The 24,097-nt window shown below is 50.1% G+C and overlaps 1 protein-coding gene and 1 long non-coding RNA gene across 2 annotated transcripts in view; both read left to right on the top strand.

Annotated features, from left to right (window-relative positions):
• FBXL18 (F-box and leucine rich repeat protein 18) overlaps nucleotides 1-24,097 on the top strand; it is an 80,635-nt gene that overhangs the window by 48,839 nt on the left and 7,699 nt on the right. The gene's annotated exons all lie outside the window — the stretch shown is intronic.
• Nucleotides 4,780-22,651, top strand: LOC143827561 (uncharacterized). The gene is made up of 3 exons (XR_013227352.1): nucleotides 4,780-5,733; nucleotides 13,805-13,944; nucleotides 22,177-22,651. It is a non-coding gene; the product is annotated as an uncharacterized LOC143827561 (long non-coding RNA).

The following is a 24,097-nucleotide window of genomic DNA, read 5'->3' as shown; positions in this document are numbered from 1 at the left end:
CTGTTATTATTATTATTGTTGTTGTTCACCACATAAAAACAAACATCAATAAATTCATCATAAAACTATGAACATCTTAATAATTACCCCCCCCCACATACACACACACAGTTAACCCCCTATTCAACTCTGTCCACCATCAGAGCTTCTCATTCACATGCTTAGGAGAGTTTAAATTTGCAAAAAACTCAAATATTAGCCATGTTCCCCTCTGTTCACCAGTGGGGAATGGGAGTGTAGGGGTCCCGGCTGCAGATGGGGAAATTTCTGGAGATTTAGGGGCGTAGCCTGGGGAGGACAGGGACCCCAGTGGGGTAGAATGTTATAGAGCCCGCCCACCAAAACATGCAGGATTGGAGCAAACCAAAGAAATTTATTAATCAACTGGAGAGAGAGAGAGAGGCCTGTTACTCCCTTTAAAGTGGTGGAAGGGAGAAGCTGAAAGCAGGAGGGCTGTGGGCAGAAGAGAAAATTTTCAGCAGCCAAAATGGTATCTTGGTTTCATCAAACACAGCGTGTTCCCCCCCCCCCCACTCCCCACAACATTACTCCAACTGTGAAGAATTTTAAACAGGCTGCGGTGAGGAGGTACACTCTGCAGAACCGGAGCAGGCCGATGTCAGTGATTTTCGATGTGGGCTGCGTTGTGACTCGAGCCAGGGTTTGGTAGCAAAGAGGTCTTGAAGCTCCACTTCCTAGGGTGGATGGAACAGACACTTGGCTAAGCCCCTTCCCGGGCCTGCGTCTTTGCTTGAGCGTTTTTGAGCGAGATGCGCAAATGGAGAACTGTGTCCATGCCTTGTTTTTATATTCTTCCAAGAAGCTCATGATGTTAGGTGCCCCAGACTTTCTGGCCCTGCGGGCACCATCGAAATTCTGGCACAGGGTGGTAGGCAGAAACACAAAATGGCTGCCCCAAGAGGTGGAGCCCGCTGCACTGAGGAAGCCCAAATGCAAGGGAGAAGGAGGGTAATTTAACAAACACATTGAGAAAGAAGCGTGAGAGCATAAAATCAAGGCGGAAGCAAATTCTTAAAATCTGCAGTTAGTTGGGTCTCTAAGGCCACACAGAAGCCCGGCCAGGAAAAATCCCCACCCGTTTTCTAAAAGCACCAGGAAAAGTGGATATAAGGGCACCACGTTGGGGACCCCCACACTGGGGGACGGAACCAGAGATCTTATCTGTGGGGAGCCTGAGCTCTGCCACAAGGATACGGGGCCGTTCGTGGAAACACTTTCAAAGTTGAGGAAATAAAATGTACATCTTTTTTTTGGTTTCAGACTCCTCTCCCGTCCCCCCTCCCTTTTCTGGCACAAGCGTATCCCGTCCTGTTTACCCCTCCAGATACGTTAATTCAAGCGTGTGATCTTGTGCCATATCAGAAGATATCGCGAAGGGGGAAGAAAAACTCGCGTCCCAGCCTCGCTGCCGCACTAATTAAAACGTGAGATAGAAATCGTCGGCTCAAAGGGGGCTCCTCCGCCCCCGCTACCTCGAGCCTCGGAATCAAAGCAGGTCTCATTTGCTCCCCTTCCCCCCCCCCTCCTTGACAAATTTTTAATTTTTTCAAAAATTGCGTTTTCATTGCGGCGTGCCGCAGCTTGCCGAGACTCATATGTGAAGAAGATCCTCTCAGGGGAGGGGAGATGGACGTCCCAAGTGGAAGCCCTGACTTGTTGGAGAGAAAGAATCCGGGGCACTGCGGGAAATCTCCTCCTTCACTCGAGGAGCTGGAAAGGGACCGAGCTGATGGCAAGCCGTGATAATTGCGGGAAGTGGGGCGTGAGGGCCAGGGTGAAACGTGAGGACACTGCAAGCTTGCAGATCCACGTGGGGTGGGGCAGTGCCGTCACCTCCTTTCTTCGAGTGTATCGCCAAAGGTCGCGAGGACTGTGGGGCAGTTCTTAATTCCTCCAAGACCTGACCCTTGACACTCCCAAAAGTGGCAGTCAGCTCTGTTCCCCCCCACCTCCCCGATGGACAGGTTTTTTCAACTAGCTACTAGTTTCCCTGCATCCGTCCGTTGCTAACCTTGCTTAGTAACAGGGATAAGATGCAGGGATGCACGTACAACTGCAGAGGAGAGCTGGCTTGGTACAGCTAACTGGTTTGCTCCCCTCCCCCCCCCCCACTCCCCGAAAGCGATCTCTGTGTGGAAAAGAGCCACGTGTACCCAAGACGCATAGACAGTGGCGCGGAACATCTTTCTCTCTCCCTTGCGTGCGCACGATAGAAAGCCCCAAAGGACCATCGTCTCCGCACAGGCACGTGGAAGCGGCAGGTGTTGCGGCAAAACCTTTCCCTTTGCCCGAGGCCCTTTAGAGCTGCTGCCGATCGGAGCAGGCAACGCTCAACGAGGCGGCCAGACTCAGCAAGAAGCAGCCGGCTTCCCCCATCCCTCACCGAGTGTAACTCTGCCGCAAAACTTTTGTGGACTCTCACCCAACCCAGTCGTTGGAGTTGGTTTGTTGATGTCAGAGGATAGAATCACACGCGCAAGCTGTCGCTGCCTGTTAAAACTGCCTTCATTGGAAAACATGGCATATGGGCTTTAGGTGTGTGGGGTTTTTTGGCAGTGCTAGGTCTGTGGTGTTGGCCACAGCCCTCCAATCAACTGCTGGTGCCCTCAGGTCCTGAAATTTTTAATAAAAATTTTAGAAAAATTGGGGGGGGGGACTCCTAAAGCAGAGAGTCTCATGATGCTGAATCTTATTCCCCAACGCTTTTGGACCTCTGTGTATCTTTGGAATTTTGAGACAGGGTGGTGAACGCCACCTCAAAATGGCCACCACAAGAGGTGGAGCCAAATTAAAAATGGCTGCAAAGCCAAACAGAATCCTTCCCTTTTTGCACCTGGGGTGAAAGAAAGCTTGAAAGGTGAATGACCATACATGTTGATTAAGATAGTCCATATCCTTATCACTCCTTTTGATCCTCCAGAGAAACATTATTTTGTTTGAATGAGGACAGACCATTCATTCATTCATTCATTCATTCATTCATTCATTCATTCATTCATTCATTCATTCATCTCTCTTCTTTCTCCCCTATGGGGGCCCAAAGCAGCTTACCTGTCTTCCATTTTATCTTCACAAAACCCCTGTGAGGTGGGTTGGGCTGAGTGCCCGTCACTGGCCAAGTCAACCAGTCACCTTGCAGGCAAGAGTAGGGATTTGAACCTGAGTCTACCGAGATTCTAGGCCAACGCTTTAACCATTACACCACAGCAGCTCTCAGTATCAAGCCCTGCCATATATTGGCCCACCCTATTTTCCAAGAAGCTCAGCAGGCATTGCCGTGCCTACGAGCACCACGTTGGGGAACTCTGCCCCGCACCAGTGTCGCAGACTATACTGGGGAAAAGCCAAGGGGGAGGGACATCTGACCCCATCGTAAAGAATGGCCAAGAAGCATTATGCATCCAAGACCCATGTTGCCCCAGAAACCTGAGTTGTCAGTCCAAGGACTATCGGGAAAACATGGCTTGTCCCCTAATCAGATCGCCGATTTTTGGCTTCCGGACCCGGAACTTTTAAACAGAAAAAAACCCTGCCTCGTGCTGAATGTCAGTCGTCCAGTTTGCCTCCAGGTGTGTTTTGACTGAAAGACTCCCTAGTTCTGCCACCCAAACGGTAGACACGCACGAATTATTCAAACCTGGGTCCTTCTGCAACCGCTGTGTGGACCCTGCTGCTGGCTTACAGCCTCTCTCTCCCTCCTCCTCTCCCTGCCTCCCCCTCCCCTGTCCAAATCCTACTGCAGTGCCTGCTGACCAGACTATCAATTTTTTTCTGCAGTTGTCAATATCGCTGCTGTTATGATTGAAGCAGCCGTCGCTGTCTGCAACTAACAAAGCCGCTCCAAACTGCTGCAGAGACTCGGGGTCCTGCTCTCCGGATGCCTCCCCTGCCCTAACCCGATGCTTGCCGCCGCCCTGTCCCTTGTGGCAGAGGAGTCTTTCTCCCCCCCCCGAATGGGGTTTACCGCCTTCTAGAAAGCTCGTTTAGGCACAGCCTCACAAGTACATCTCTTGTGTGTTTCTCTTCTCCCCCCCCCCCCCCCCCGCTCTTTGCTGTCGCTCTGACAGATTGTTGGCGCCCTCTCGGTATATGAGCGAGAAACATTAGCTTTGGGGTTTCCCTTGCTTTCATTTCCTGATATCTGCAGGCCTTACCTGGTGTGGCATCCGGCCAGGTGAGTTGCGTAAGGCGGATGCCTTCACAGAGCCCGCGATGGCTCTTGGCAGCAGCAGAAGTAAGCAGGTAGAGTCAGGTAAGACGACCACACTTTGTTCTGGAGTTCTCCAGAATGAAGTTGGAGTCCCGTGGCACCTTCAAGACCAACCAGTTTAACTCTGGGGATAAGATTTTGCGAGCGTGCACACTTGTTGGTCTTAAAGGTGCCGCTGGACTCAAACTTCGCTCTGGGTCGCTTTCATCAGTCTCGTCCCAAAGAGCGGCGTAGGTGGCACGTGAATGGTTAACTTTCCTCTGCCTGGTTTTCTCTCCCCGTGGCGTATTCTGCTAGTTGATGCTCAGTAACAATCTGTCTTGCCCTGACTCTTCTAAGTTTGCTGAGTGTTTAAGAAACCTGGCCACTTCCTTTTAAATAAAAATTAAGAGGAGAATGCTTATTTCCCAGGGGTTTCTCTTTTGCATCCAGCAGGCTACAGCTTTCCATTCAAGCCCCTTAGGCCACGGTCCCTGCCTGGAAGGGCCATTAAAGGCAGAAGGAAGAGGAGTCAGGCATTGGCTCTTTGAACTCATGTATGCACACATGCCGGAGTTAAGCTGCATTTGCATGCCCCGAGGGAATGGAACTGATCATTGTGTGCATGTGTTAAGTTTCAGCTTGTGGTGACCCTGCGAATTAACAAGCTCCCAAACGCCCTCTGGTTAACAGCCTTGGTCAGACTTGATTGTGTCTATATCATCCCACATTCAGTCTCCTTTCCCTGCTGCCTTTGGCTTTTCCTAGCCTTATTATCTTTTCTAGTGATGTGTGTCTTGTCCCAAGGCAGGCCTTTTCTCTTGGCTCCAACCTCTTTCAAAAAGACATTTTGCAAGCACCAGGAAAAGTGTTGGCTGGTGCTGCAGTGCCCGTGGGCGCCACGTTGAGGACCCTTCCTTCCTTCCTTCCTTCCTTCCTTCCTTCCTTCCTTCCTTCCTTCCTTCCTTCCTTCCTTCCTTCCTTCCTTCCATCTCTCCCTTTTTCCTTCCTTCCTTCCTTCCTTCCTTCCTTCCTTCCTTCCTTCCTTCCTTCCTTCCTTCCTTCCTTCCTTCCTTCCTTCCTTCCTTCCTTCCTTCCTTCCTTCCTTCCTTCCTTCCTTCCATTTATTCAGCTGCATGTTTGGCATTCAGCAGTCAAAAAGTGTCTTCTGGTGGTGGTGTATTTCTGTAATCGTTTGAGCCGCCTAAGTCTTACTTAAAGTCTGCTTTCAGTCACTGCGGTGAGATCTACCTTCTGTTAGTAGGATCTCTTCGCACAGCAGAGTTGCACCCTGGAGATTTGCTAGCCCTTTTTTCGTCCTCTTATTACATTTTTGTTAAGCGTCCCAAGCGATCCCATCATCCAGCAACGGAAGAGGCACCCGTACGTGTGGGCAAAGAGCAACGGGAAAATAGATTGACCCTTTAATCTGGAGGTTGTTCCGAAGCCCCTCGAGTTTCTCCCCGGGTGAAAAAGCATGCCTGCAAAGTCCGGCCAAGGGAGCCACGGCGCCGGTGTCAAAGGTTGGTCAGATTTATGGTTTTTAATATTCGCACTATTGATTGTGAAGTTCCGTCAAGGGCTGTGGCAACAGGCACGATGACTGCTCTTTGGACAGAGGTGGCGAATCGGAAGATTATTTTTGGGGGGCGTGAAAAATGGACGTTGGCGGGGAGTAAGAAGTTGAAAAACATTCATAAACTTTGTTCCGTTGTGTTTGCAATTCGTACCTCCTCTTGCATTCTCTGGATTGTCTTCCTCGTGTCCCCCCCCCCTCTCTCTCTGTGGTACATGGTTTGAGTACACTCCGTTCCCTTATATTAATTACCAGCTAATATCTCCCTAGCTCAGCCTGCTGTTTTCTCTCCCCACCCTTACTGCTTCTCTGGACTGGAAATTAGGGTTGCCCAGGGGCATATCTAGGGTATGGCAATCAGGGTGGACATGCAGTCCGGTGTCTGTGGTGCTTTTGAGAGGGGCAAAGCAGTGGGGCTGCTTTGCCCGCTCTGGCCGGTCCAGCCTGTTTGGATGGCAGCGGTCTGCAGAGGCACCCCAGTAGGGCTGCTTTCCTGGCCAGCAGGTCTCTGCGGGTTGGATGTCCCTTTCCTTCCAGCCATCCCTTCTTCTGCTGTTCCCAGGAGGAATCATGTGGCAGTACTGCTTTCCTAGCTCCCCATCCCCCAGGTGTCCATTTTTCTTCCTGGCAGCATAACTTCTTCCAGACCAGGTTGGACAATTTGGCCTTGAGCCCAAACTTCTATACTGCGCATCTCCGCCAGCTGGCCTTGCCAAATGACCAGTGTTGAGATCCTCGCTCCCAGAGTAATTAGGGGGAGGCTGGATTTAACCTTCGAGTCAAGGTTACCACGCTGCAGTTTCCAAATATTAAATGAGTCTGGAACAATTTTCTTGCCCTCTCTATTTACAACAAACATGCCGTCATACTAGGCCATGCTTTTCCGACCCAAAATCTTAAAGAAATCCTAACGGGCTTGGCTTAATAGGTTACGTCTGTTTTGCGCCGAGGCGGTACGGTTCGTTAATCTAGCTGTGTATCGTAACTTATTACACTGGAGATTTTTTAACCTTTAATCCAGCACCGGCCCCTCAAGTGTGCAGTGTGAACTCTCTGATGCTCCCCATAAGTGACCAGTGTTGGATCTTCCGTGGCTATTTTCCGGGGCAGTGGCTCATCCACGACAGACCTGAGAACCTGTGGAACACCATATGGCCCCGGGGGTGGGGTGGTGGGGGTGGTGATGAAATCGAGAGCTATCCTGTAATGGCAAGCAAAGGGGTTCATGACCTAGGAGAGTTCCCACGAGAGGCAGGAGTTGCTCCCACAGCCTAAAGGTTCATTTATATGCCTCAGCAGAACACTGTGAGGCCAGAGGTTTACCTTACAAGCAAATTTACAAGGTGCCATTGCACAGTGGCAAAGTGCGTGCTTTGCCTGAAAAGGATCCCAATTCCTAGTGTTGATTTTCCGCTTTAGGAGAGCTGCTTCTTGTCAGAGAGAACGACGTTGGGCTAGAGCAGTGGTTCTCAACCTTCCTAATGCCGCGACCTTTTAATACAGTTCCTCGTGTTGTGGTGACCCCCAACCATGACATTATGCAAGGGTTCTTTCACAGAAATTAAATCTACACTGAGCAATGGCGTGAAGATCCATTGTTCATGATTGTATTATAAATTGTTTTTTCCCCCCTGGTGTTTCTCAGTTCAGATCTGCCTCTTGTCCCACCATGCCGATCTTTTCCACTGCTCTGGATAGACGAACGCTCCATCTCGATCTACTCCACAAGGCTGTTGTGTGGATGGCGCCCCCGCCCCCGCCAAGCTGCTTGCCCTGCTGCGATCCCTGTGAAAGGGCCGCTCGACCCCCGAAGGGGTCCTGACCCCCAGGTTGAGAGCCACTGGGCTGGAGGGACAAAATCTTCTGTTTAGCGTGTTTTCTCTTAAATTAGAAATTTTGTACAAAAAGATAAAAAGTTCAACAAAGAAAGAAAAAACAGATTTTTTAAAAAAGGGGGGCACAGTTAAAAATAAAGGTATCAGGTATAGCTTTCGAATTTCTCAGCGACCAAAACAAACGCAAATGAAACCAAAGTTATACCAAATATATACCTACTTACTCTAAATTTACCAGAAAGGTAATACACATTTTTTTCCTATTTATTTTTATTCTCTATATGAGACTCCTTAATACGCAAAACCACAAGCCTCAATTTATTTTTCCCCTTACATGCAGAAAGTCAATAAGGGGTTTGCCAGTCAGCAGTAAATTTAGTTACTGTTTTTTCTTTTATCCAATAAGTGAGTTTAGCCATCTCTTTGCCACCTTTCCACCTGCGTGTGCAGAAGAGGTGAATTCAGGAGGGACTGTGGCTCACTGGAGGAGCATCTGCTTGGCATGCAGAAGGTCCCAGGTTCAAACCCCAGCATCTCCATGTAAAAGAATCAGGCAGGAGATGATGCGATGAGCCTCAGCTCCACCTTGGATAGCTTGATGGACCTAGGGACTGATCCAGTGTACAGCAGCTTCATGCGCTCACATGCTCACATGTGTTGATTTGGAAACTGTTCCCGGGAATAAAGTTTGGAAAAGCAGCCGCTATGGGGCAATAGAAGTTGGAGGACCGGCCTTGAGCTGTCCAGGAATGTCTCACAACTATGAGTGTCTCACAACTATGGCCTTGCGCATCCCCCTTGCTTTTAGGAAAATAACCTTCCCTTGCATGTTTAGTGGGCAGCCCACCCAACAGCATCCCCCCCCCCACGCCTCCCTTTGCCTCCCTCCAAGAATGGAAGTGTGTTTTCTTTATCTCGGCTCCTAAAGCAAGATTTATTATCCACAAGGTTTCCTGTGCTTTCTTTCGGCATGCTCTATTTCTTCTCGGGGACAATAAATCAAAACGGTTCCTGTTGTTTTACTAGCGTAGCCTCTCTTGGCAGCACTGGCGCACATGGGATGGGCCCGCGGAGACTTTAGCTTTGCCACCGAGCAGAGGGAGGAGGGGGGTGGGCCTGCCTTGCCATCAAGCAGGCCAGGCGGTTCCTCTCAATGGAAACAGGGCAGAGATTCCTCAGTGCCCCAGGCAGGCATCGCAAAGGGGGAGACTCTCCATTTCCATTTGGAAGTCCTCTAGGAATGTTCTCATTCGTTTCGACAGACGGTGTCCCACGCGGGCTCTCTCTGTCTCTTTTCGTAACCTGCTGTCCTTAACAGGGCTTCTCTGTATGCCTCTGAAGGGCAGGGCTGGTTCAAGCTAGTTCGTTGCCCTAAGTTGGCACCCTCATCCCCTCGTCCTGGGGCCTGGGATACCCCTGGCCCGATCCAAGCTAAGACGACTGTGGCATGGTTGTAGGGGGTTGGCCCGGACCTGGGTCGCAATAGGGTGGGCTCAGGAGATTATGCCAGTCTCTGCACATGCCGTAGATGCCCAGGAGCGAGCCAAGTCCTTCTCCCTGTGCCACCCCAATCAGTGGTCTGGGTGGCTTGGTGAGATAACCAGCCTTGCTGGAAGGTGTGGTCCATAAGGACATAATGGGAGAACTGTGTAGCGATGGCCAGTTCCGCCCTTTTACATGCTATATCCTGTTTTATGGACATGCCTTTGCAGAGCCGAAGCAAATGCGGAATGGTATAGCCTCTCAGAAGCGAAGCAGGGTCAGGACTTGGAAGGACCAAAGAAGACTCTGCAGAGGAAAGCCTTGACCAACCTTGCTTCGGAGGCCTTAAGATGTAACCAAGGGTAGTCAAACTGCGGACGCTGGCAGGGGGCTCATGGGAATTGTAGTCCATGGACATCTGGAGGGCCGCAGTTTGACTACCCCTGATGTAAGCTAAGCAGGGTCAGCCTGGAGTCAGCGTGGGATCTCCTGCTCTGCCAGCTTGTGGATTCACCAGCCAGTTGCTCAAACTGTCCAAAGTTCAGACTATTTTTAATGAAGCTAAAAAAAAAACCTACAGGTTAAAAAATTTAGAGGCCACACCTCGCTTGTATGTTCCACAGATTTAGTCGAATCCAGGGGTAGAGTCCTCCGTCGCCGGTAAGGCTGCATACGTCCACACGTCTGAAATAATGCGGTTTTGACCCACTCCTGCGACCGTTTGCAAGTGGGTTCCTGCCATTACACACACAGTAAAACCCAGTTGCGTTGGAAGTGGCTCGCAAGTGCATTATTTAGGGGCAGTGAAACGCGTTCTGTACGTCTGAATGCTGCACCTGGAAACCAGAGAAGGAGCTCTGCTGAATTCTCCTTGTTTTATTTGCAGGGGGTGCTTCCACTTTTCTCTTGGCTGCTTGGTGGGGTTCCTCACGAGTAGCTCTCTCTGCCTTCAGATTCCCGTCTGACAGGGTGTGCTGTGACGGAGAGCCAAGAGGAGCAAGATGGGAACCATCTAATTCTGCAGGGGTCACAGGGACAACGTTGTGTTTAACCAGCTTGTCTGTGCTCTGCTCCCCCCCCCAATGGCTCACAAACAAACAGCCAACATCTGGCATCTTCGTCCTCCCTCTCCTTCCCTCCCACCCCCTGCCATATTTTGACTTTCTTCTCTCTCTCTGGCTCTTGGGAAACAAAAGTTTTGACGGTTTAGCTTGGAAGGAGAGAACGGAAAAAATACCTAATTTTTTTTTTTAATTCTCAATTTAGAATCTGGGGGCGGGAAGATATTTTTGCACGGGCTGTTTGCTTTTAAAGTCCACGGGGATTAGCGTTGTGAGCCCGAAGTTGGGAAAGACCTGTAGACTTCAGGTGCGTGACCGACTTGACCAGCTGCCCCTGCTCGTTGGGACCTTTGGGTCCCCGGAATCTAATTCCCAGCTGTTTAATTGAAATAAAAACGTTGAAGCAAAAATGACAGGCACCTCCGTTCTCTTCACCTGTGGCGTGCAGGTAACTCCCTCCAAGAGAGTTTGGGGTCCACGCCTAGACGTGAAGGGCTGGCTGCCGGAGACCGTCCGTGGCTGGGCCCTGAAGCGTTAATGCCAGAGCTCTGACATCGATCTGACAGCGGGAGATTAACTCCGCCGCTCAACAAGATGAAAGATGCCGAGGTTGGAGAGGGAAAGATCAGATATTGATCCAGGGCTCAGAACTCTTATGATGCTGAGGGATGGAAACGCATCGAGCTTTTTCTCATCTCTGCCTGCCTCTCTCTCTCTCTCTCTCTCTCTCTCTCTCTCTCTCTCTCTCTCTCTCTCTTGTGCCCTTGGCTTCCATTTGCATCTGTGGGCCAATGAGGAAATGAAAAATCACAAGAAAATGTCTGCCAAAAGCTGTAGACACCGGTTTGCCAGGGATTCTGGGAGCCTTCACAGAAGGCATCCTCCACAGCTGACCCAAAAAGTCTCTGAAAATGGGTTATGGGCCAGCCTTCCCTAATTTCATCCGTGCCCTTCTGTTGCTCTCTTTCCTGTTTAACAAAACCAAGATCTTTCCCCTGGAAACACAGTATCTTCCATACCATACACGAGTTGGTCTTTTTTTTCACTGCATAGACTCGTTGATCAAGTAAAACCTTTCCTGATGGTTACAAGAGTGCGTTTCTTGGAATTGTAAACGGAAGGTTAGAGGGAGTAACGGAGAAGGGGTCTGTGTCGGAGGCTGGAACGTAACCTCCGTATGCAAAGGCTGCGTATGTCGGAATGCCGCTTGGGGTTCACAGTTCGCCTTTTGACGGATGTCCGTCGGCCTCTCAAAAACATCTGGTTAGCCAGTGTAGAAAATGGACGGCTGCATATGATGGGTGCCAAGGTGTCTGCTTGCCTTGGCCACCCAAAAACCTTGGAGCAGTCCTTGGGGCATCGTAGCTCATCTCCAGCAACAGAGCCCCTGGAGAAAAGGGCTTCTTTGGAGGGTGGACCCCGTAGCATTATATGCCACTGAGGTCCCTCCCTGCCCTAAATCCCGCCCACTCTCGGCTCGACCCCTCAAATCTCCAAGTCTTTCACAACCAAGAGCTGGCAACCCTAGACGCCTGCTGATCTTGGCCCCGGGGTAGAACCAGCCTGGACCGGGGGGCTGAAGGCAGTCCCAACCAGTCCAGGCCCACGTATGCAAACAGAGTCTTCAAGAAGGCATTTCCATTCCCACCTCTCCTTTCCCACCAGCTTTGCCCCCATTTTCCTCCTATACCCTTTCCCTTCCTTGCCCCTCCTCCACTTCTTCAAAGCAGGCCCCATCCCTGAAGCACCCCTGTCTGCACCCTTCTCGAATCCCCCCTGTGCCGCGGAGGTGGGTGGGCTGCCCGACATGCAAATCGACCTGGAACCAGGGCGGAGCCTGGCATGAGGATGGCCGATGTCACCAGTTATATCCAAGGTGCCGGAGGCTGTCTAAATGAGAGGAAAGCTGCCGGCTATGGGGTTTCGAAGGGAAGGAGACTTGGAGAAGGGGTGGGTGGGGAGGAATCGGTCTCCCGAGTGTATGATTTGCCAGTTCCGCAAACACAATCTGCTCCCTCCCTCACCATTTCCCCGACGGTCCCTGCCCTCTCCATGCGAAGCGACTCGGGAGGGGGAAAAAGCCGCTAGACTCACAGAAATGTGCCACATTATTACAGAAAATATTCACACGGCCTTTACATTATAGGGTTTAGGGCATTTTCACAACTTATGCTTTTATTCTCAAATGCTTTTTATCCTCAAATTGCTCTCTGGAGGGAGCAATTTGCACTTGGGCCAGCCCTACCATTAGCCAGGGTGAGGAGGCCTGCCTCAGGCAGTGCATTTTAGAGTGCCAGAGAAAGGCAGAAAATTGTAGATTATTTAATTTATAATTTTGCCATTAAGATTGGGGAAAAAGGTGTATGGATTTTCTTTCAGGCACCAAAATCTATAATAGTAGGGAGAGAGAGGGAGAGAGAGTCCTTGTTATTAGTTTGTGTCATGTTGGCAGGCGGGCTGTGCCCTTGGTGGTGGGAGGAATCGGCTTCCACATTGATGCCACATTCTCAGAAGCTCAGGCTGAGTTTAGGGTTGGCCAACCTCCTCTGGGGGCTTGGGGATCTCACAGAGTTATTGGTGATCTTGAGTCCCAGGATCAGTTCCTCTGGATAGTCTCGCTGCTTTGAATCATAGACTAGAATCATAGAGTTGGAAGGGACCTCATGGGTCATCTAGTCCAGCCCCCTGCACTACGCAGTGCATGGCATTATACCCCGCTGAGTTCTCTCTCGTCCCCAAACCCCACCATCCCCAGTCTCCGCCCATAAATCTCCAGGGATTTCCCAAACCGGAGTTGGCACTCCTTGTTCCTACCCGTCAGTGTCTCTGGAGATGAGTCGCCATGTTGGTCTGAAGCAGCAGGACGACGTTCGGGTCCAGCGGCACCTTTAAGACCAAGAAGGTTTTGTTCAAGACATAAGCTTCCATGCATATGCCCACTTCATCAGAAACAGAGTGACAAAATGAAGCGAAAATGACATTCCTGTCCGCTATTGTCATTCACCTGCTAATGTCGTTGGGCAACTGAAATCACTCTCCAAAATACAGGACAGATGGTGGAGTCACATGCTAGCCGTGTCTGAAGAAGTGAGAAGTGACCCAGGAAAGTGCAGCCCCTACCACAAATTCCGTTCAGGGCCATGTAAGCCTCTGAATCCCAGGGCCAGGAGGCAACATCAGCAGAAGGCCTCAACTTCTGTGACTTCTCATTGGCCCGCCGAAGGGATTGGTTGGCCACTGAGCGAGGCAGGATGCTGGACTAGATGGACCACTGCCCTGATCCAGCAGGGCTCTTCTTATGTCCTCATACTGCGGCTTGAATTGCACCTATGGTGTCTGGCCAAGCACAGTCATCTATCCTGATTTAGTGTGTTTGTTTAACCTGAGGTCACTGTTTGAGTACTGCTAGAAGTGTGCGTGGCAGACAAAAGCATAAGCTGGAGGGGGGGGGCTCATTTGAATCAAGGTTCTGCCACATAGTTCCTTGAAAGTCAGCAGACAACCCCTCCCCTTAAAAAAAAAAAGTTTCTGCAAAATGGAAATTGCCAGGCGGGTGCTCCAAATCTACGTGCTTCTGTGCTGATATGGCACCTTGTAGTATTTGGTCTGTTCAGTTTACGTTATGTTTAATCTGCCACAGGAAATAAAGTGCCATTAGAATATCATTTGGGGAGAGAGCAGATAAACAACACACCCTCCGCACATCTTTGCCAACTTGGCATTCTGTAAGAAGAATCCCTTTATGTATTCTCCATCGGTTTCCACCACTCAAGTGACAAGGTGAGTAAGCTCGCCGTTCTGGATACCTCCAGGGGTTTTAAAAAGGCTGCTGTGTTAGGTTTTGTAATATACAGCATGCCTGGACCTGCTGGGCTCGACACAGAAGAAAGCTTTTAGCTTTAATCCTCTCCCCCCCCTCCCTCCTCCCCCCCCCTCTGTCTTTGGAATGGGTGAATTCATACATAAATTGCTTTGTAGCTCCAGTTCTCCCCAGCATACAAACTTGGCAGGGAAAATGCAAAACCTTGAACTCCAGATCTTACGTAATTCCAACGGTGCCCCTCAGCCACAAGGGTTCTTTCAGCTGCCGCATGATGCCACTTAAAAAATTTCCACTGTGCAAAGAGAAGGGCCAAGGTGTGTAGAAGCCAGCAACCGATTTAGCTGGCAAGAAGCCAGTGGCACATAGGAAGCTAGGACCTTGGAGAATGACAGCAGCTCAGTGGTCACCTGACCACTTGGTGAGAGGTGGAGCTCTGGCACAGTATATAAAGGTAGCTAATGACTCTGTGAAGAGACAGTTTGATGAAGCCACTTTTGAGGGACACTGCTTTCTTCCATTTTCTACCCCTTTGTTGTGCGCCTGAATCGCTGTGGTGTGCTGCTTAAAATGTTCATAGTGCTTCCTACAATACCGCTTTCCCCCTTTCATTTTCTGCTGTGCAATCTTCCTCAGGGTTTTTTTTAAAAACATTCTAAGTTGAGCGCTATAGCACTAAACCAATATAGGACTTCAGTGCTATAGCGCCACCAAAAAAAAAACTCAGAGGAAGATTGCATGGCAAAAAAGGGCAGGGGGGAGCAGCAGTGTTAGAGTAGGGCACTTCTGATGTTCTTAGGAAGGCCGTGGCCTCTGTGCCCTGCTGTTGGCCCACTGGAGAAACTGGTTGGCCACTGTGTAAGACAGGATGCTGGACCAGATGGACACCTGGTCTCATCCTGCAGTTCTCTTCTGATGTTCTTCTTCTAGGCAAAGATGAGAACTGGCATTCTCTTGTTTTTTTTTAACAACTGTTCTTGCACGTTGAAATTGGCCTGCAGAGGTCTTCATGTCACAAAGAAAAACGATGCCTACGTTTCCGTCTGCAGTTAGACCCGCTGAAGTATCTGGCTGAAAAAGTTAGCTTCCCCTTGGTTAGTTGGGAGAATGCTCGGTAAACCATCTCAGGGGGGAACCCGCTGTGACTCTGTGTAGCTCAAAGCTTCCAGATTTACTGGCCTGTAAATAAATTCCATGCCAGCTGCTTCTCTATCTCTGATCTCTCAATTGCTCCCTTGACCCAGATGGTTCTTTTTTCCTTTTGCATCCGGACTCATTCCTTCAAAGATAACTGATGTTCTGTAATGCTTTAGAGTCGGCGGTTTTATTTATATATAAAAAGTAATATATGGAGATGGTGAGAACTGCTGAGCCTGAAAGCAGCGGTGCGTTTCAGATTTCGGCAGGGCAGGGCAGGGATTTCTGATGGGGAAAGGGACATGCAGCCAGGTTCAAAAAGCTCCCTCTGGGATATAGGATTATAGACAAGACAAGCACATATTTTTAAAGTGCCTTACGCTTCCAGGCTCCACTGGACGTTTGTCCGTGGCGTAAGAACCACAGACAGCTTTGTGGCAGCTTAAGGAAAACACATTCCTTAGGGTCAAACACGGGGGGGGGGTGATTTTAGCAGTGCAAAAGCAGCCAGAGGTATGGGTGGGTGGGTGAGAGAGAAGAGAGAGAGAGAGAGAGAGAGAGAGAGAGAGAGAGAGAGAGAGAGAGAGAGAGAGAGAGAGAGAAAGAGCTTGGTGTAGTGGTTAGGAGAGTGGACAAGCTGGGTGACCTTGGGCTTGCGACAGCACTGTGAAAGCTGTTCTGACCAAGCCGTGATATCGGGGCAGTTCTCTCAGAGCTCTCTCAGCCCCACCTGCCTCACAGGTGTCTGTTGTGGGAAGGAGAGAAGGCGATTGTAAGCCACTCAGAGACTCCTTCAAGTAGTGAAAAGCAGGGGGCAAAAAAACCCAGCTCCTGCTTCTTCTAATGGGGGGGGGGGGAGCACTCTCCCTTCCCCTAAATAGCCCAACCTGCCTGAGACTAGACTCAGCATCGGCCGAGGTGGCATTCTGGTCTGTCGGGCGGCTGCTCAGAAGTATGATTGATATTGAGCCGATGGGGACGTGACTCGACACAGATGCAAATGTCAAAAGTGTAATGCGGAAGGACGGTGGAGGCGCTGCCCGGAGCAACCGGTGGCCATCTCCTAGCTGTCGGAGGCGGCTGGCTGTGCGGTTGCCAAGGCAAAGGGCCTCCTGGAAGGCGCAAAGAGTAGCTCCCGTTTCAGTCGGCCACTGCCGTCCTTGCCTCGACCTTCAGCTCTTCCCGCAGGTTCTCCAGCAGTGCCCGGCGACTCCCGTCCGGGCCCATTACAATCCGGGGCACTGGAGTCACCCGACGTGGGGCTACGCTGGGGAAGCGTCACCCACGAGCCTTGGCTTCTGCTGTGAAACTGGTAGGAGAGGCCAGCTGCTGTCTCTCACTGTCAGCCAGTCGGCTGTAGATCGGGGGTCCCTAACGTGGTGCCCACCACGGGTTTTGAGGAAGTAAGTGGGGCCGGGTGAAGCGCTTACTCCACAGTGCTTCCGAGTGGCCACTGAGGATCTGATTGATAAGGGAAATTTAAATAACAGCGGCAGCTCCCATCCCAGCGCTTGTTTCATTCTCTCTCCTTTTTCTCAGTGCATTTTTAATTACCCTGCTTTTCTCCTGGACTTGGGATTCTGCTGCGTATACAGCTTGGCCTCCTGCAGCAGCCATTTTGTGGTTGGCTGGGCTTCCTGTGGCAGCCATTTTGTGGTTACGCCCACCCACCCCTCTGTCAGTATGCTGAAGGTGCCCATAGTCCCCAAAGGTTAGGGGCCCCTACAGTAGATGATATTTCCCCCCCCCCATCAATTCCATTTTAATTTATTGCAATATTCTCTGCTCTGTTCTCACAACAACCCTGTGAGGGAAGTTAGGCCAAAATTCACCTTGTGGGTTTTGTGGCTGAGTGGGGATTTAAACCCAGTTCTTAGTCTGATATTCTTACCACTTAGGGATGGTCCCTCCCTGCCCCAAATATCACCCACTCCAGCCCTGAAGTGTCCAGGTATTTCCCAACCCAGAGCTGGCATCCCTGTTACTGCCCCTCCTACATACTGTGCTACTCTGGCTATTGTAAGAGTGATTGGCATGGCTGTATGTGTCCGTGTGTGTGTTTCTCTGCATTAATCAAAGATGGAAGAACTACCTTGCGGGCGGAAGAACCGCCTTGCAGGCGGAAGAACCGCCTTGCAGGCAGAAGGTCCAAGGTTCCAATTCTGACATCTCGAGCTAAAGGAAGGCAGGCTCAGGGAACGCCTCCAGAAGCCCTGGAGAACTGCAGCTGGTCAAAACAGACTACCCAAATTAAAGAAGCATCTTGTTTATGAAGCGTTAAAGGTATTGTCAGTCCCTTGCGGAACTGAGCCTTCTCCTCCCCCTCCCCAGTCCATTCCATCTATACATTTTAAATCCCAGCTCCGCAGGGGAGCTTCAGCAGGTTTAGGGAATTGCTTTTCTCTTCTCTGCACCTGCCAATTCTCCCCTTTCAAATCCCATTTTAGACAGTCCCCCTCCTCGGCCGTCCATGGAAATAGAGTCGGAGGGGAGCCATGTTAGTTTTCAGTAGAACAGCTAGATTGAAGTCCAGCAGCATCTCAGAGATCAAAAGATTTTCAGGGTATGCCTCTCATATACTCATGGGAATTGGGAACTGTAGTCCATGAACATCTGAAGAGCCACAGTTTGGCCATCCTTGTATGTGAATTTTCGACAGTCAAAGTTCCCTTCATCAGATACCGTTGAGTCTCGAAAGCTTATACGCTGGAAATCTTGTTGGTCTCTGAGTTCCTACTGGGCTCAAATCTAGCTCTGGAAACCTATGGGTCCTGTATAGGGATGCTAACCTCCAGGTGGGGCCTGAGGATTCCCCCACTCCACTCCCATAAATTGCGGCTCAACTCCAAACTTCTTCAGATACAGTATCATGGAATTGATCCATTCGTACTTACGGGCAAAGGGTGAGAGTCAATTAACATACAGCGCAATGAGAATGGCGAACAGATTCCATAGATAAATTGGAAGGCGATGCCCTAAGATGCTTCCATGTTTGAGAGGAGAGGAAGGGGCCGTCGGGGCTAATTGCTGCCAGCCATTGATTCTGTATTTGCTCATTACTCTCCTGGGTAGACCCCTTTGTTGAACCCAAGATGCTGCCCACCCAATTCACTCTCAAGCAAGGGCAAACAAATCCAAATGGCTGGCTTTTCCTATTTATCTCTGGAATCTGTTCACCATTTTCATTAGGCTGCAGGTTAATTGACTCTCGCACTTTGTCTATCAATATGACCAGATTTCTTCCAGTCCACGGCACCGTACTGGGGGAAGCGTGCATGCTTACGAAGGCCCATGCCTCGAATTAAACTTAGTTGGTCTTAAAGACGCTCCCAGACTAAATATTTGTTCTGCTGCTTCAGACCAACATGGCTGCCCTCTTGAATCTCGGTCCCCCATGGCTGTCCTTGTCCTCTGCAAGCTGTATCCCCGAATTTCCAGGAGTTTCCCCACCTGGATCTAGGACCCATCCCATCCCCTGTATCGGCTGTGATGCGAACCCAGCCCCCTTTCCTGAGTGCTGTTCTCCGTTTGAGCATCATTTGTATCCCGTTGAGATAATCAGGGCTGCGAAGCCGAAGGAATGGGCCTGTTTCCGAAAGCATGTTCTCTCAACTAAGGGCTTTAAAATCAACAACGCACCATCTCACTTCAGGCAGTGTTGTCGGGCTGCCCGGAAAACCCGCACACTGAATAATCTGCCGAAAATCTACGCCAACGGAATTGCTTTCCGCGGAGCGAAACGTGTGTCCGCGGAACAGAGCTTTTAAAAGACGAAAAATAAGGGATGAGGGAAAGCTGGCCCGTGTAACCTTGGTGCCTTCTCCAAATCAAAAGATGTTTGCAAACTCTTGTGTGGTTGTGAGCAACTGAAGGAAAGCCTTCATGGCTGGCGTTTCACCCAGAGTTGCTTGTGAGCTTTCAACCCCATGTCTGCATCCTAGAAACTCTCCTCCCCCCCCCAAAAAAAAAAATACGAAGCTGAGATTCTGCACCCAGGTACAGATGCCAGTGTAAAGGCAGGACCTGGAGATTTCCCCAGAATTACAGCCCATCTCCAGACTACAGAGATCAGTTCCCCTGGAGGAAATTGATGCTTTGGAGGGTCGACTCTGTAGCATTGCACCCCACTTAAGGTCCCTGTCCTCCCCAGGGTCCATCCCCAAATCTCCAGAGGTTTCCCCATTTCGATCCGGTAACCCTGCCAATCTTTTCCCGTGCTGGTGGCAGGCAGGAACCTGGCAGCCCTGCACGACTTTTGGGTATTCTTGCCCTACCCCAGCAGTTCTAGATGTGAAGCTATTTCATCCGAGCCCGGATGGTGTAGTGATGCTGATGGGGTTGTGTGCATCTCTCCTTCTGGCTCACTGTTCCGTTGCAACACAACATTGGCACACGGATCGGTCCAGACTCCTCATTTCCTGCTTGACAAGGCCTTGCCTCTGACAAATCCACGTTTTAACCGAAGCCGCGATTCTTCGCTGCAGCCACCTGGATGAGCTGGCGGCGTGCTTTGAGACCGGGCAGTAGCGGACCCCTAAAAAGACGTCTCTCCCCCCAACCCCGCTTCTCTCCCCCCCCCCCCCCCCGATCCTACTTGCTGGGTGGTCTTCCCGTGTCTTCCCCGAGATTATGGGAAAAGCAATAATGTAAGTTATGTTAATGCTCTGCTTACACATAACTCATCCATCACTGCATTTCGACAGGCTTTCTATTACATAACATAACTGTGCATTTCCATTAACATCAATCTGCCAAACAGTGTAATGCACAGATGTGTGGAGATTACCTTAAAGGGACATCGTCTGCGTCCTTGAGTTCTTCCCAGCCTACTTCCTGCTTCAAAGGCAGGCAGTATATCAGACTGGGGGAGCCGGCTGTCCATCTTATGGGGTGGGGGGAGAGGGGATAGAAGCTGCAGGATGGAAGCAGGGGCAATTCCACGGGGGGGAGAAGGCGAGGTTGGCCGGCCGTGTGTGTCGTTTATTTTTACGGCCACTGCCTATTATTAGTGAATCAACATGCATAAGTCTCTAACCCTGTGGCTGATGAAACAGGGAGGGCGGGGTACAGAGCGCTCCCACGCTATTGCTTTAGGCAGCTGGGGCGTTCATATTGCAGCTGTGCTGTTGCCCCTCTCCAAAGGGAAGGGAAGGGGACGAAGGCTCAGTGGTAGAGCACAAGGTCTCGGTTTCAGGCTTTCATCTCAGCTTAAAAGGATGAGATGGGCCGTGGTGTGGAAGGCCTGCATCCCTGGACATCGGCTGTCGAGCTGAGCAAGCAAATCTGAGGGCCACGGGTCTGAATCGGGAACATGGTGGTTTCACATGTTCAGTTTTCTTTGGCAAAGCTTACAGTGAGAGCGCATGCCAGGTCTTCTCAACCAGGGCTTCATGAAACCCTGAGGTTTCTTGACGGCCCTGGAAGGGTTACCCAAATGGGTGGGAGTTAATTAGTATTATTTTTTAATTTGTTAAACAGTTATCATGCGATATGACCTTCTGTGGCCGATGATGGGTCTGGAGGGGGTGGGAAAGGGAAGGGCCCGAGGCGGGTGCGTGCACAGCTATGCTTCCCAAACAAATTCTGCAGGATTGCGCCACTTCTGGGGTTTCTCGAAGCCTGAAGAATGTTTCAGGGGTTTCTCAACAGTACAAAAGTTGAGAAAGGTTGGAATATGCAAACGCTTATGGAGCATTTGTGAGAGGAAGTTGATTTGCAAGTCTGTCAGCTGAACGTTTAGCAAGTATGTTTTTTTTTTGGGGGGGGGTGCGCCTTTGCTTCCACCAGATAGAAAAGGCAGGTCTCAGCAACAGCCCCGCCCTCAGTTTCCACCGGGGCCTCCTCGTGCTGCAAACTTCAGGCTTTTTGTCTCCTTGGCCAGCCTCATTTCATTTAGGAAGGTTCAGGTGGGTCGCCGTATTGGCAGTCTCCCATCGAAAGAGTCACCAGGGCTGTGACCCTATTTAGCTTCCAAAGATCTGAATAGACTGGGCTAGCCTGGGCCATCCAGGTCAAGGAAAAGAAGCAGGGAGAGCTGTTTCCTTGACTGAGGACCAGAACAATACAGTGAGTGACAACCTGCAACATTTTCGAGCAGGTGAAAATCACTGTCGAGTTTCCTTTTTCAAACTTCAGTTTATGTGAAGGAGATGAACCGTGAAGCCCAGCTGTATAAAGCTGCCTTATCCTGAGTCCAACCCTTCTTTTGTCATAAGAATATAAGAAGAGCCCTACTGGATCACATCTAGTCCAGCATCCTATCTCACATAGTGGCCAACCAGTTCCTCTAGGGGACAACAACAGGGCACGCAGGCTGAGGCCTTCTTAAGAAGTCCTTCTGGATCAGACCAGTGGTCCATCTAGTCCAACATCCTGTCTCACACTATGGATGTCCAACTGGGCATGGGGGCCAAGTTCTTCCTAAGAAAATCAGAAGAGCCCTGCCGGATCAGGCCAGTGATCCATCTCGTCCAGGATCCTATCTCACAAAGTGGCCAACCAGTTCACCTGGAGGGCCAACAACAGGGCAGAGACGTCAATGCCTTTTCCTGATGTTGTCTTAGGTTGACTAACTCTGAATATGGAGGCTCCCCTCTACCACCATGGCCAGTAGCCACTGATAGACCTCTCCTCCATGAATCTAAATCCCATTTGAAATCTGTCTTGTTCCTGTGGCCATCACTACTTCCTCTGGCAGCGAATCCCACCCTCTTTAATCACCCTCTCAATATTGTCTATGGGAACGGCACCAATGAAGGGTTTAGCCTTTTCTCCTGAGCTTTCTGGCTGGGGTGAGGATTTTCAAACTACCCTGAAAGAAATTGCCTTGTCTCTTAATTCCCCCCCACCCGCCCCCTCTTTTTATATCTCCAGCTCCCCAGAAAATTTAATTAAAAGTCAACCAAGTTTGTGTGTGTGTGTGTGTGTGTAAAGAATTCCATTTCATCAACACAATCGCACTCGTAACTCTTCCAAGCTGCAAAGCTTTTCAGCACGGATGGAAATCTTAGTTCGAAGTCAGTAATGTATTCCCCATTGTTAATTTCAAATTACAGGATATTACCCCCGAGGGGAAATGATCACATTGTCTGAAGTGCCACAGAAAGGGTTTGCATGGACCACTGCGAATATGTCCTGAGGATCCGGTCCAGGGGGACTGACCCTGAACAGAACTTGGAATTCCTTCCTTCACAGAAAAAACGGAAATCTGTATCAAGTAAAAATAATAATAATTAGTTGGGTTCTTTGGCAAACAAAACAGACACGGGAAAACTTTGAGAGCAACCAGTTCCACTCTGAGCCAGGCAATCGGGTCTGATAAGGGAAAGAAGAAAGTTTAATTCCTGAAAACCACGTGGGACTGATTCTTCCATGTCAATGAGCCATTGTTACCGTTCCCATGATATAATCCCGAGAATGTCTAGTTCTATGAAACAACTACAGACCTCTAAGACTAGAGACCTAAGAAATGTTGGAATGTGCAAGATCTGCAGTGTGCATGATGGGTCAGAATATAAAGAGTGTCCTGCAGGGGGCCTCGGAGGAGATGTGTATTTAGCATAGTTGGATCAGGATCCTATTGATATTTTTCAATTAATCTCTTCCGTCATTTGGAGGCTTCCTGTTCTTTTGAGAGACTTCTTCCCAACTTGCCTCCAGAACAGTAGTTGAATGGACTGACTGGGTACAAGAATGGGCAGACAGTTAGGAATCTCCCTCTCTTCTCTCTCCCCTCTCTCTTTCTATACAATCTTGTTTCTCTTCCTAACAAAACTGCTTTATTCTTTTAAGTAGCCTGGTGCTTTGGCTCCCTTTTGCAAATCTAAACCCTGCTGGCAAGAAAAAACTCTGCTGGCGCCAACCTGGAATAAGTCCAGCTCAGCATCCCGTTTCTCCCAAAGGTGACCCACCTAAGACCTCCCGGACAAAAAAAACAGTTGTCTGCCTCACCCAGGGCTGCATCTCCTAGAAACTGGTACTCAGGAGGAGAATGCCTCTGAAAGACGGATGGCCCATTAAGCTATCAGTGGTAATAGGCGCCGTTCAACCAATCCTCCCATGGATTGGTCCTATTCCCCTTAAAAGCCGTCTTCCGCCAACAGCCACCATGACCCCAGGTGTTGAGTGAGTTTCATAAGTGAATCATGCATTCCGTGAAGTAGCCTCCCTAAATCTGCTGCTAATCTATTTAATTGGGCAGCTCCATTTTTTTTAAGAGGTTCCTTCTGTTCACTTTCTCCGCATCAGCCTTTTCTAGTTGGTTCCTCAGTGTTTTTATTTTCCAGAGGGGTGTGTTTTCTGCTTGCTGCTTAAACAGAGAAGCGGGATTCGGTAACCGCTTTGCAAACTCACTCAATCGGACGCATGGGTCAAAAGCAGGGTGCTCACGGCACGGAAAGCGATGCCTCGTGGTGGCCACATCCAACTCTCTGGGCGACCTTGGGCCATTCACAGCCCTCAGAGCTCTCTCAGCCCCACCTGCCTCACCGGTTGTGTGTTGTGTGGGGAGGGTAGATGATCATCAGCCACTTTGAGACTCCTTCAGGTAGTAAAAAGCAGGGTTCAAAAAACATCTCCTGATTCTCCTTCTCCTTCTCCTTCTCCTTCTCCTTCTCCTTCTCCTCCTCCTCCTCCTCCTCCTCCACCACCACCACCACCACCACCACCACCACCACCACCACCACCACCACCACCACCACCACCAAATGGGCTTGGTTGAGTTCCAAAGTAATTCAACAATTAGGAGGCCGACCCAGAACTTCAAGATTTCTCTTTGGGTCCCTGCTCCACCAGCCCACCAGGTTCTTCCATTTCCTAGACAATTTCCCAGACTGCGTTCATTCTTCCCCACTCCGCCACTCTGCCCCGATCGCTTTGAGAAACCCCGATCCCTGCTCATCCTGGAAACACCCTAGCTGAAACGGTGCGCCTTCCCCCCCTCCCTTGTTTTGTGTGTGCGGCCTTAAAAGCCACAGC

Source organism: Paroedura picta, chromosome 17, assembly GCF_049243985.1.
Source record: "Paroedura picta isolate Pp20150507F chromosome 17, Ppicta_v3.0, whole genome shotgun sequence".
Classification (NCBI taxonomy): Eukaryota; Metazoa; Chordata; class Lepidosauria; order Squamata; family Gekkonidae; genus Paroedura; species Paroedura picta.
Note: the sequence above shows the minus strand (reverse complement) of the source record. Positions and strands in the feature narration are given on the sequence as shown.